The sequence below is a fragment of the Bos taurus genome, chromosome 21 (assembly GCF_002263795.3).
Source record: "Bos taurus isolate L1 Dominette 01449 registration number 42190680 breed Hereford chromosome 21, ARS-UCD2.0, whole genome shotgun sequence".
In the NCBI taxonomy this organism is placed as follows: domain Eukaryota; kingdom Metazoa; phylum Chordata; class Mammalia; order Artiodactyla; family Bovidae; genus Bos; species Bos taurus.
This window is the reverse complement of record NC_037348.1, coordinates 61,979,095-61,987,464: the sequence shown is the minus strand read 5'-3', so window position 1 is coordinate 61,987,464 and position 8,370 is coordinate 61,979,095. Positions and strand designations below refer to the sequence as shown.

General features: G+C 44.5%; 1 long non-coding RNA gene across 1 annotated transcript; it reads right to left on the bottom strand.

The window, feature by feature from the left end:
• Positions 1 to 1,387: 1,387 nt before the first annotated feature.
• Positions 1,388 to 6,307, bottom strand: LOC132343312 (uncharacterized). The gene is made up of 3 exons (XR_009492065.1): positions 6,261 to 6,307; positions 5,768 to 5,829; positions 1,388 to 1,584 (listed from the first exon to the last, which is right to left on the bottom strand). It is a non-coding gene; the product is annotated as an uncharacterized lncRNA (long non-coding RNA).
• Between the last annotated feature and the right edge of the window lie 2,063 nt (positions 6,308 to 8,370).

Below are 8,370 nucleotides of genomic sequence, written 5' to 3'. Positions count from 1 at the left end.
TTTGGGAAAATGCAGTGCTAACGATGCCTAATTTCTTCAAATTTTGTCTTCCACTTTTTAATCTTCATTCCCCATCTGCAGTTGGGAAATTCTAGATCGATTAGAATTGGCTTCTTCATATTGCTAAAAAGAGATTGTGTTTCAAGGACCAAACAGGGAACTCAAGGAGAGAAATATTTCAGATTTTCAGAGCACTCACTTTAACTTCCACAGGCTGTTTCATAAGGTATGTGCGTGCTAAGTTGCTTCAGTCATTTATGACTCTTTGGGACCCTATGGACTGTAGCCCACCAGGCTCCTCTGTCCACAATATTCTCCAGACAAGAATACTGGAGTGGGTTGCCATGCCCTGTTCCAAGGGATCTTTCTGACCCAGGGATCGAACCCTGCATCTCTTATGTCTCCTGCATTGGCATGTGGGTTCTTTACCACAAGCACCACCTGGGAAGCCTGTTATGAAAGTACATCATTAAAAAAATTAAACAATGTAGTATCCTGGTGCCTTAGAGAACACACTGCAGCATCAGCTTAGGACGTTCTGCCAGCATGGAGGATGTTCCTCCTGCCACAGTCTCTGCTTGGCAAACTTCTATTCATCCCTCTAAACCCTAACTCAAATGCCCTGCCACCTGTGGAATATTTCCTGATCACACTGTCCCTCTTTATCTCCGGAAACAAGTGCTTTTTATCTGATGCAAACCACATCTCTTAGTCTACAAATCTATGTTTATCATTTTAGTCTGTATTTTTATCTGTTGGGCATAAAAATTCATATCTATACGTGTCTGTCAGTTCACTGTGGTTGTGAAAAATTGTTAGTTCAAATGCTGCCCCTGAGAATACTTCCAGACTCCCCGAGCAGCAGGAAAATTTCCAGAGATTTAGACTCTCTCCCTCACTCTGGCTTTCTCCCACTCTGTAGACCTTAGCATATGACCAAACACCAAAAGGCAATGAAAGAAAAAGTCTGTGTAAAGCTGTCCTAAGAGGAAATGAAGAACACACTTGTGTTCTTCCCACTTAGCAAATGAGCTTTAAGAACTCTTATATCTTAGAGGTTCTTAAAGCTGTATCTTACACAGACTATTCTGTGGTGTACACCCCAACTGTGGCTTGGTCCATGGGGCTCTGACCCCAGCCAGGGAAACCCCCAACATCCAGAGTCTGGGGAGAGGAGAGGACTGCAGATTCTTCAGCCAGAATTCTGAGGTTCAAATCCTGGCTCTATCACTTCCAAGCTTAACTCAGCCTCACAAAGAATCAATTTCTTCATCTGTGAAATGGGCACAGTAACAGTACAGAATTTATAAGATTTGAGAGACAACTGAGATAAAGTGTAAAGAGTTGAGAACACAGGGTCTCATAGTGGGAGCTTGATAATGCTCATTACTTTGACTTTTATTGTATATATTATGGGAAGCGCCACTGTTGAGGGTATCTCCTCTCTTCCTCCAGCTCTTAGAGCAAAGTGCGGTTTTGCAGGCTCCCACGAAGGCCAGCTTTCCTGTATGTCCTTTAAGGCCCTCTGCTGTTTCTCTCCTGTCATGAGGTCCCATGAGATGCAACTGTCAGCCAGTCATCCTGCTTGGAGAAGGAGAATAAGAACCTTCACCTATACCTCATCATCTGCTACTCACGTCTCTCCACTCTCTCCCTTCTCTCTGGGGTCTTCAGTGTAGAAACAGTGGAGATAAGAGAGAAAGTAATTTGGAATGGGCAAGTCCAGTGTTTTCAAAAACACCAGGCCTCAGGCTAATAAAAAAGAACTTTGAGAAAGTAGAGCCCCATGTGGGAGGGCTAAGTTGACACTCCCCTCCCCTGCCATCCCAGGCACACTTGAACTTCGCTGGTCCAGCCGTCAGCTCACTCCTTCATCTCTGAGAGCTAGGTCTAACTGCTGTACCTGGCACAGCATGGAAGTTAGCTATTGAATCATGGAAAGTAACTGAAGAGTGGACTTGAATAAGTTCATTTGGGATATGATTATCCTAAAGGTTAGACTATAATAGGTTGATAATAGATCTTTGATAATTGACTGCATCCAAATTTAAAACTTAGATCAAGGAATACAGACTTTGATTCACTTTTAAATAGTAGAGAGCAGATAAAAGAGAATAAAATTTTCAGGCCTTTTCCATTTCAAAATGGGAGGCCATAACATTAATAACACTAGAAACTATAGTAGGAGCTAACTTTTCTTGAATGCTGATTACATGACAATGTATCGGGGGCTTCCTTAAATCCCTACAAATGAGATACTATCTGTCCCATTTTAGAGGTGATCAAGTGGAGGCTTAGAGAGGCTGAGTGATTTGTTTATAGGACCCATGAGTGATGAAACCAGAATCTGAGCCCAGACAGTCTGATTCTAGACCTGAAAAGAGATCATTCTTCAGACATGCATGGAGTTCCTACCGTGTTTTCAAACTCATCCTGCAGGCACACACCAGTGAGTCATGGTTCTGCCTCCTTAGCATCTATAACCTAGTTCTGCCGAATTAGAGTTCAGTTTGAAATGCAAAACAGAAATGAAAAGAGGGAGGTGTGGCTTCTTTATCGCCACAGACACAGCACTGTCTTGACCCATTCTGGGTGGGCATGGAGCAGTCCAATAACAGTCTGCAATGATATGCAGTGTGGCCTCGCTCAAGACCCATCCCCTCTCTGAGCCTCAGCTTTCTCAGCTGGAATTCCATCTACAAATTCTCCTCCAGGGAACGCAATTTGCAAGGCTCCTCCTTAGGACACAATAAGTGGGACCAGGTCAGACGGTTTCCTGCCCTCAAGATGTCCTCAGTCTGTAAATCAAGAGGGTTAAACTGGCACAGGGCACAGCATATAAAAGGTGTTTAACAGAAAACAAACTTATGCTTAAGAAAGGGGAAAGATGCGGGGGAGGGGGATAAATTAGGAATTCGAGATTAACAGAAAACACACTGCTATATAATGAAACAGATAAACAATAAGGACCTATAACAGCACAGGGTATTATGTTCAATATCTTATAATAACCTATCATGGAAAAAGAATCTGAAAAGAATAGATATATACACACTGCATAACTGAATCACTTTTCTGTACCCTGAAACTAACACAACATTGTAAGTCAACTGCACTTCAATTTTAAAAAGGCAGCGTTTCACTGTTGCTGGGCTTGCTGATTTTCATGAATAAGGCTTAAGAGTCTCAGAGTTCCAATGGAGAGGTGATGGTGGTGCTGGTGGTCATGAGTATAATTGTGTCGGTGCTTAGCAGGGACAGCTTTGTTACAAAGATTTCACAGTGCTAAGGAAGTTAATCTGCAAATTAAAATCAATTATCTTCAGAGAGCCGGGCTCTGACTCCATCTCTCGCTCCTCTTCCTACAGGCTCGAAGCCTACAGCTAGACAGAGCAGAGCATCAGGCTGGAAAGAAAGCAATAGACAAGCTAGCTCACCATGGAAGAGCCTCAGTGATGTGTCCTGATGAGCCAAGCCAAGGGACGCTTGAGTCCTTACTCCCTGATTCTAATGACTCATGCACCCTTTCTCAACCATGTTCTTTTCAGTTCTAAGTGCCAATAGACCCTCAATTAAGTCCTTTTATGATGGGGACAATGATGATGACAGTAATGGTGGCGATGGTGATGGTGGTGATGGTGATATTGGTGATGTTAGCAACGACGATGGTGTTGATGATAATGGTGACACAGAATGTGCAACAATGGATGAACCAGATTGCAAAGAATTCTGTAACATAAAGTTGGTGCTAAAATGTGAGCAAAGATAAAATGTCTAGACAGAGGCTCATAGACTAGGCTTGCTGTTAACACAAACCTCTGGCCACGAACGCTGGGGGTGGAGCTGCACATGTGTGTATCTGGGCTGTACTGGACACCATGAGATCTGATTCCCAACACACCATGAGCAAATTCCTTCTTTTCTTGGGGGATTTCATCTGCCCTGTCTCAGAAATACAAAGTCTGCCCTGAGGAATATGTAAGCGACCTTTCAGTTCTAACAGACAGTTTCCAAATGGATGGAGTTTATAAGCCCCTTAGAAATTATGAAAAAGGATAGAAATAATCCAACGTGGAATGTCTAACAGGGCCTCCTGTTGCAAAAGAATTTCCATGAATGTTATTTTTAAATTAATCAGATGCATATTGCAGGGCTCACAATAAATATATGAATACAAACAGGAGAAATACATGTAAATATATAATTATATTATGCACATTATATAAATGTCATATAAACTCTGAGAGGGTAGAAACAAACCATGACTACAGATAATCATGAATAAATAACTTGTTATGCTTAGCTGTTTCTCGAAGTACAAGGTTTGCATTCTGGAAAATTATTTCTATCTCACACCCCCCTCTTCTTTGTTGATTTTTGCATAGGTCTTATCCACTGCAGGGGCAAAGCAGCAGGTACTGCAAGGGAAGATTTCAGAAGAGGCCAAAGTGCCAAGTCTTTTGAATTCACATGAATGTGTCTGAGAAGCATGCTACGGTGACATGACCGTACAGAGGGGTGCGTGGGGAGGGCGGGGGACTAGAGGGCACGTGGAGAGGCTGGAAAGAGAAACAAGAGGGTGACCATTCACAACATATATCCAGGGGTGACTTCTTCTGATACTCTTAGAGAGGTCCTGGTAAACCTGTGTGCCTCCCGGACAGCCTTGAACTTGGTGAGATTCCCTGATATTCAGAAAGCTGGTGCGATTAGAGGCTGTGAGGATGCAGGAGCCTGTGCTGACTAAGAAATATCAAAGAGAATTCTCTCACCCTTGTAAGACTCAGTGGATGCCAAGAAAACTTGGAGAGCTGGGGAAGCTGAACCAGGCAGGTACGTCTCTAGATCTTACAAGACTCTCTGAGGAAAGAAGTGGGATGCCAGCGGGGTCAGGGAAATGACTTTGCAAGCTGAGGTCACCCACCAGTTCTCAGTCTGCACATTGACCTTGGCTCTGTGAGTGTCCTAGAGCATTTACTGTTTATTTAGCATGGAATATGACGACATCTTTCGAGATTTCCCTCAGGAGTTGAGAAAGGTCAGATGTTAACCAAAGAGGGGCAGTCTCTGACTGTGACTACATGTCAGATTTATTCGTTGAGAAGTGATCAACCAAGGTGAATAGGTACCTGGTTTTCGGGACACTTTCAGAAACCCTCAGCCAAATAACTGATCTAATTACACAGTTATAACTGGTTCTCTAGGAAGGTAAAGGAATGTTTGCGTCCCACTGATGTGACATTTACAACTAGTGCTTTGATTTAGATGAGGCTCTGAGGATGCGGGGCTTTCCAGGTGGCTCAGTGGTAAAGAACCCACCTGCCAAAGCAGGAGATGCAAGAGACCTGGGTTCGATCTCTGGGTTGGGAAGATCCCTAGAGAGGGGAATGGCAACCCACTCCAGTATTCTTGCATACAGAATTCCATGGACAGAGGAGCCTGGTGGGCTACAGTCCATGGGATCGCAGAGTCGGACACTACTGAGCAACTGAACAGTGACAACACCATGAGGATGAGGCCCCATGATGGGATTAGCATCCTCATAAGAAAAGGAAGAGTATGCCACCAAGTAAGGATAAAGGGAGAATGCAGACAGATGTGTCTAGGAAGAGGGCCCCCATCATGGACAGAATCTGCTGGCACCTTGATCTTGGGCTTTCCAGACACCAAAAAGAACTCTGAGAAATAAACGTCTGTTGTTTAAACCACCCAGGCTATGGTATTGTTATAGCAACCCAAGCAGACAAAGACAGGTGCAATGACTTACCAGATTCACTTCTTATCAACCAGTGATGATTGTTATGGGTTGAATTGCCCCCTTTCCCTGCCCTGAAAAAAAAACCCATCAGAGTCCTAATCCTGAGTATCTTGGGTTGTTTTTTTTTTGTTTTTTTGTTTTTTTAACTTTTTGGCCCTGCCAAATGGCATGTGGCCTTCAGCATGTAGGCTTTTAGTTTCCCAACCAGGGATCAAACCCACATCCCCTGCACTGGAAGCACAGAGTCTTAACCACTGGACTACCAGAGAAGTCGTGGACTTTCTGTATATTATTAAATTGAGATCATTAGGGTGAGCCCTAATCTGATATGATGATGTCCTTTATAAAAAAGGGGAAATTTGGACACAGACACACAGGAGAAGATTGTGTGGAGGTAAAAGCAAAAATCAGGATGATGAATCTACCAACTAAGGAACACCAACAATTGTCAGCAAACCACCAGAAGCTCGGGGAGAGGCCTGGAAAAGACTTCACAACTCACAGCACTCAGAAGCCCCCAGCTGCTGACACATTGATCTCTGACTTCTAGTCCCCAGAATTTTGAGACAATAAGCTTCTGTCGTTGATGTTGTTCAGTGTGGTACTTCATTAGGGTAGCCCTGGAAACTGGTGTGAGGAGGAAGAGGATGATTACAGCAATACCATACCAACGGGGACCATGGTGGTTACACCTTTAGAACATCGACTAGATGGGGACAAGACCCAGGGCTTCAGGGAGAGACCCTCACTGTGCTACTCTGAGCGAGTGACTTCACCTCTCTGGCCTTCAATTTCCCCATCTCTAGAACAGGGGTAATGTAAGAGCTCAGAGGTTGCTACTTGCCCCCACCATTAGGTGAGATATTGTCCATCAGGTCTCGGGCCAGGGTCTGGTCCCTAGAAAATACTCCACAGTCAGCGGCTGTTATGTCTTTATTCTTTAGTTCCCTTCGCAGCCACTGTTGAGTCTTCCCCAACATCTTGTCCCCAGCTCACTTCTTATTATCCTCCCTGCAAAACCATGGAAACAGCAGCTTCTGAGAGGCCTGGGCCAATGCCCCACAAATCGTTGCACCCCCAAAACAACTCAGAGATCCCCATCTTTTTCTCCAGTCACTTGAGGCTTGTGTAGCCTCGAGAAAATGTGTGTCCCACTGAAGCTGTTTAATGCGTAGATTTCATACCCTAAACAAAGATAACACTAATGAATTCACCGTCAACCTTTTCAGCCCTGTGATAGCAAAAGATTTTCAGTCACTTTAGCCCAAGCTACATTTGCACCCAGGGTCACCCCAAGAAAAGGACAACACATTAATCTTTGTCCTTCTGGTGTTGAGCGAACTCTCAAATAATCCATCGCATGGCATGAAACGAAACTCAAAACCTTAAAATGCCATCTATCTGGCTCCCAATTAAAACATAATCTTTTTAAGCTGCCAATACCTACCGGCCAGGATCAATAGAGGGGACGATTATGAATGGCGTTTCCTAGTGATCTGGTCGGACAGGGAATGGATTACTGCTGTCATATTCAGAGCGGGGAAAGGTGGACCCCCTGGGTAACTGCCGGGCTGCAGATAACCTGGCTTTCTCCTCTGGCTTAACTGATGTGGAAATCACGTGCTACAATCACAGCCATGGAGGTGGTGTTTTTAAAAGTCCTGCTAAGCCACAGGCTATTTTTCAGGAAATGAGTTAAGCATCCATCCAGGCATTCAAGGGAGATACTCCAGTGCATCCTTGGAGTCAGATACTGGGCTGAGCATGAACAACTGTGAGATCTTTGCCCAGATGGGTGACATTCCAGAAACCGGTGGCCTTTCTCCCTTGGACTGTAAACACATGAGAAACATCAGATGTGTATATGACATGGAATTTCACACAGGTGAGAGGAATCTACATTTGGATTCTGGGCTCCTGCCACTAAGGCTCTGGTCTTCTCTATCTCACCTTACTTCAGGTATGGAGACCAGTTCAGCCTGCTCTGAACCTCACACCTGTTAGAGCTTTTTCACAGTCTGGACAAGAACAGTCCCTGAATCTAGCAACACCTGAACTCCACGATGGCTCGGGTCTTTTTTCTTGGAATGCTTGCCATGAATGAGGATGAGACTCGTGGCTGAAGTGTAATTTATAAGAGCCAGTGGAAAGGAGATGAGCATGCTTGAAATGAGTGGAAAAGCTCAAACAGAATCTCACATGCTCTTTCTAGACTGGCATGATGGACTGTCAGCTGCCCTGAGTTCTCAGTCTAAAGAAGTCAGCATCCCTTTTAAATAGGCTCCATCCCTTTCAGACCTCTTCTCTTCCCATTTGGGACATTATCCAGTTTTAGGAGGGATTGTGGAGGAGACAGGGGCTTCCCAGGTGTTAAAGGATATGCCTGTCAATGCAGGAGCCACAAGAGACATGGGTTCAATCCCTGGGTTGGGAAGATCCCCTGGAGGAGAAAATGGCAACCTACTCCAGTATTCTTGCCTGGGAAAACCGCATGGACAGAGGAGCCTGGTGGACTACAGTCCATGGGGTTGCAAAAGAGTTGGACACGATTGAGCATTCACATGCTTGCATGTGGAGGAGATGCTAACAGTTAGCAGTCTATAGCTGACTCC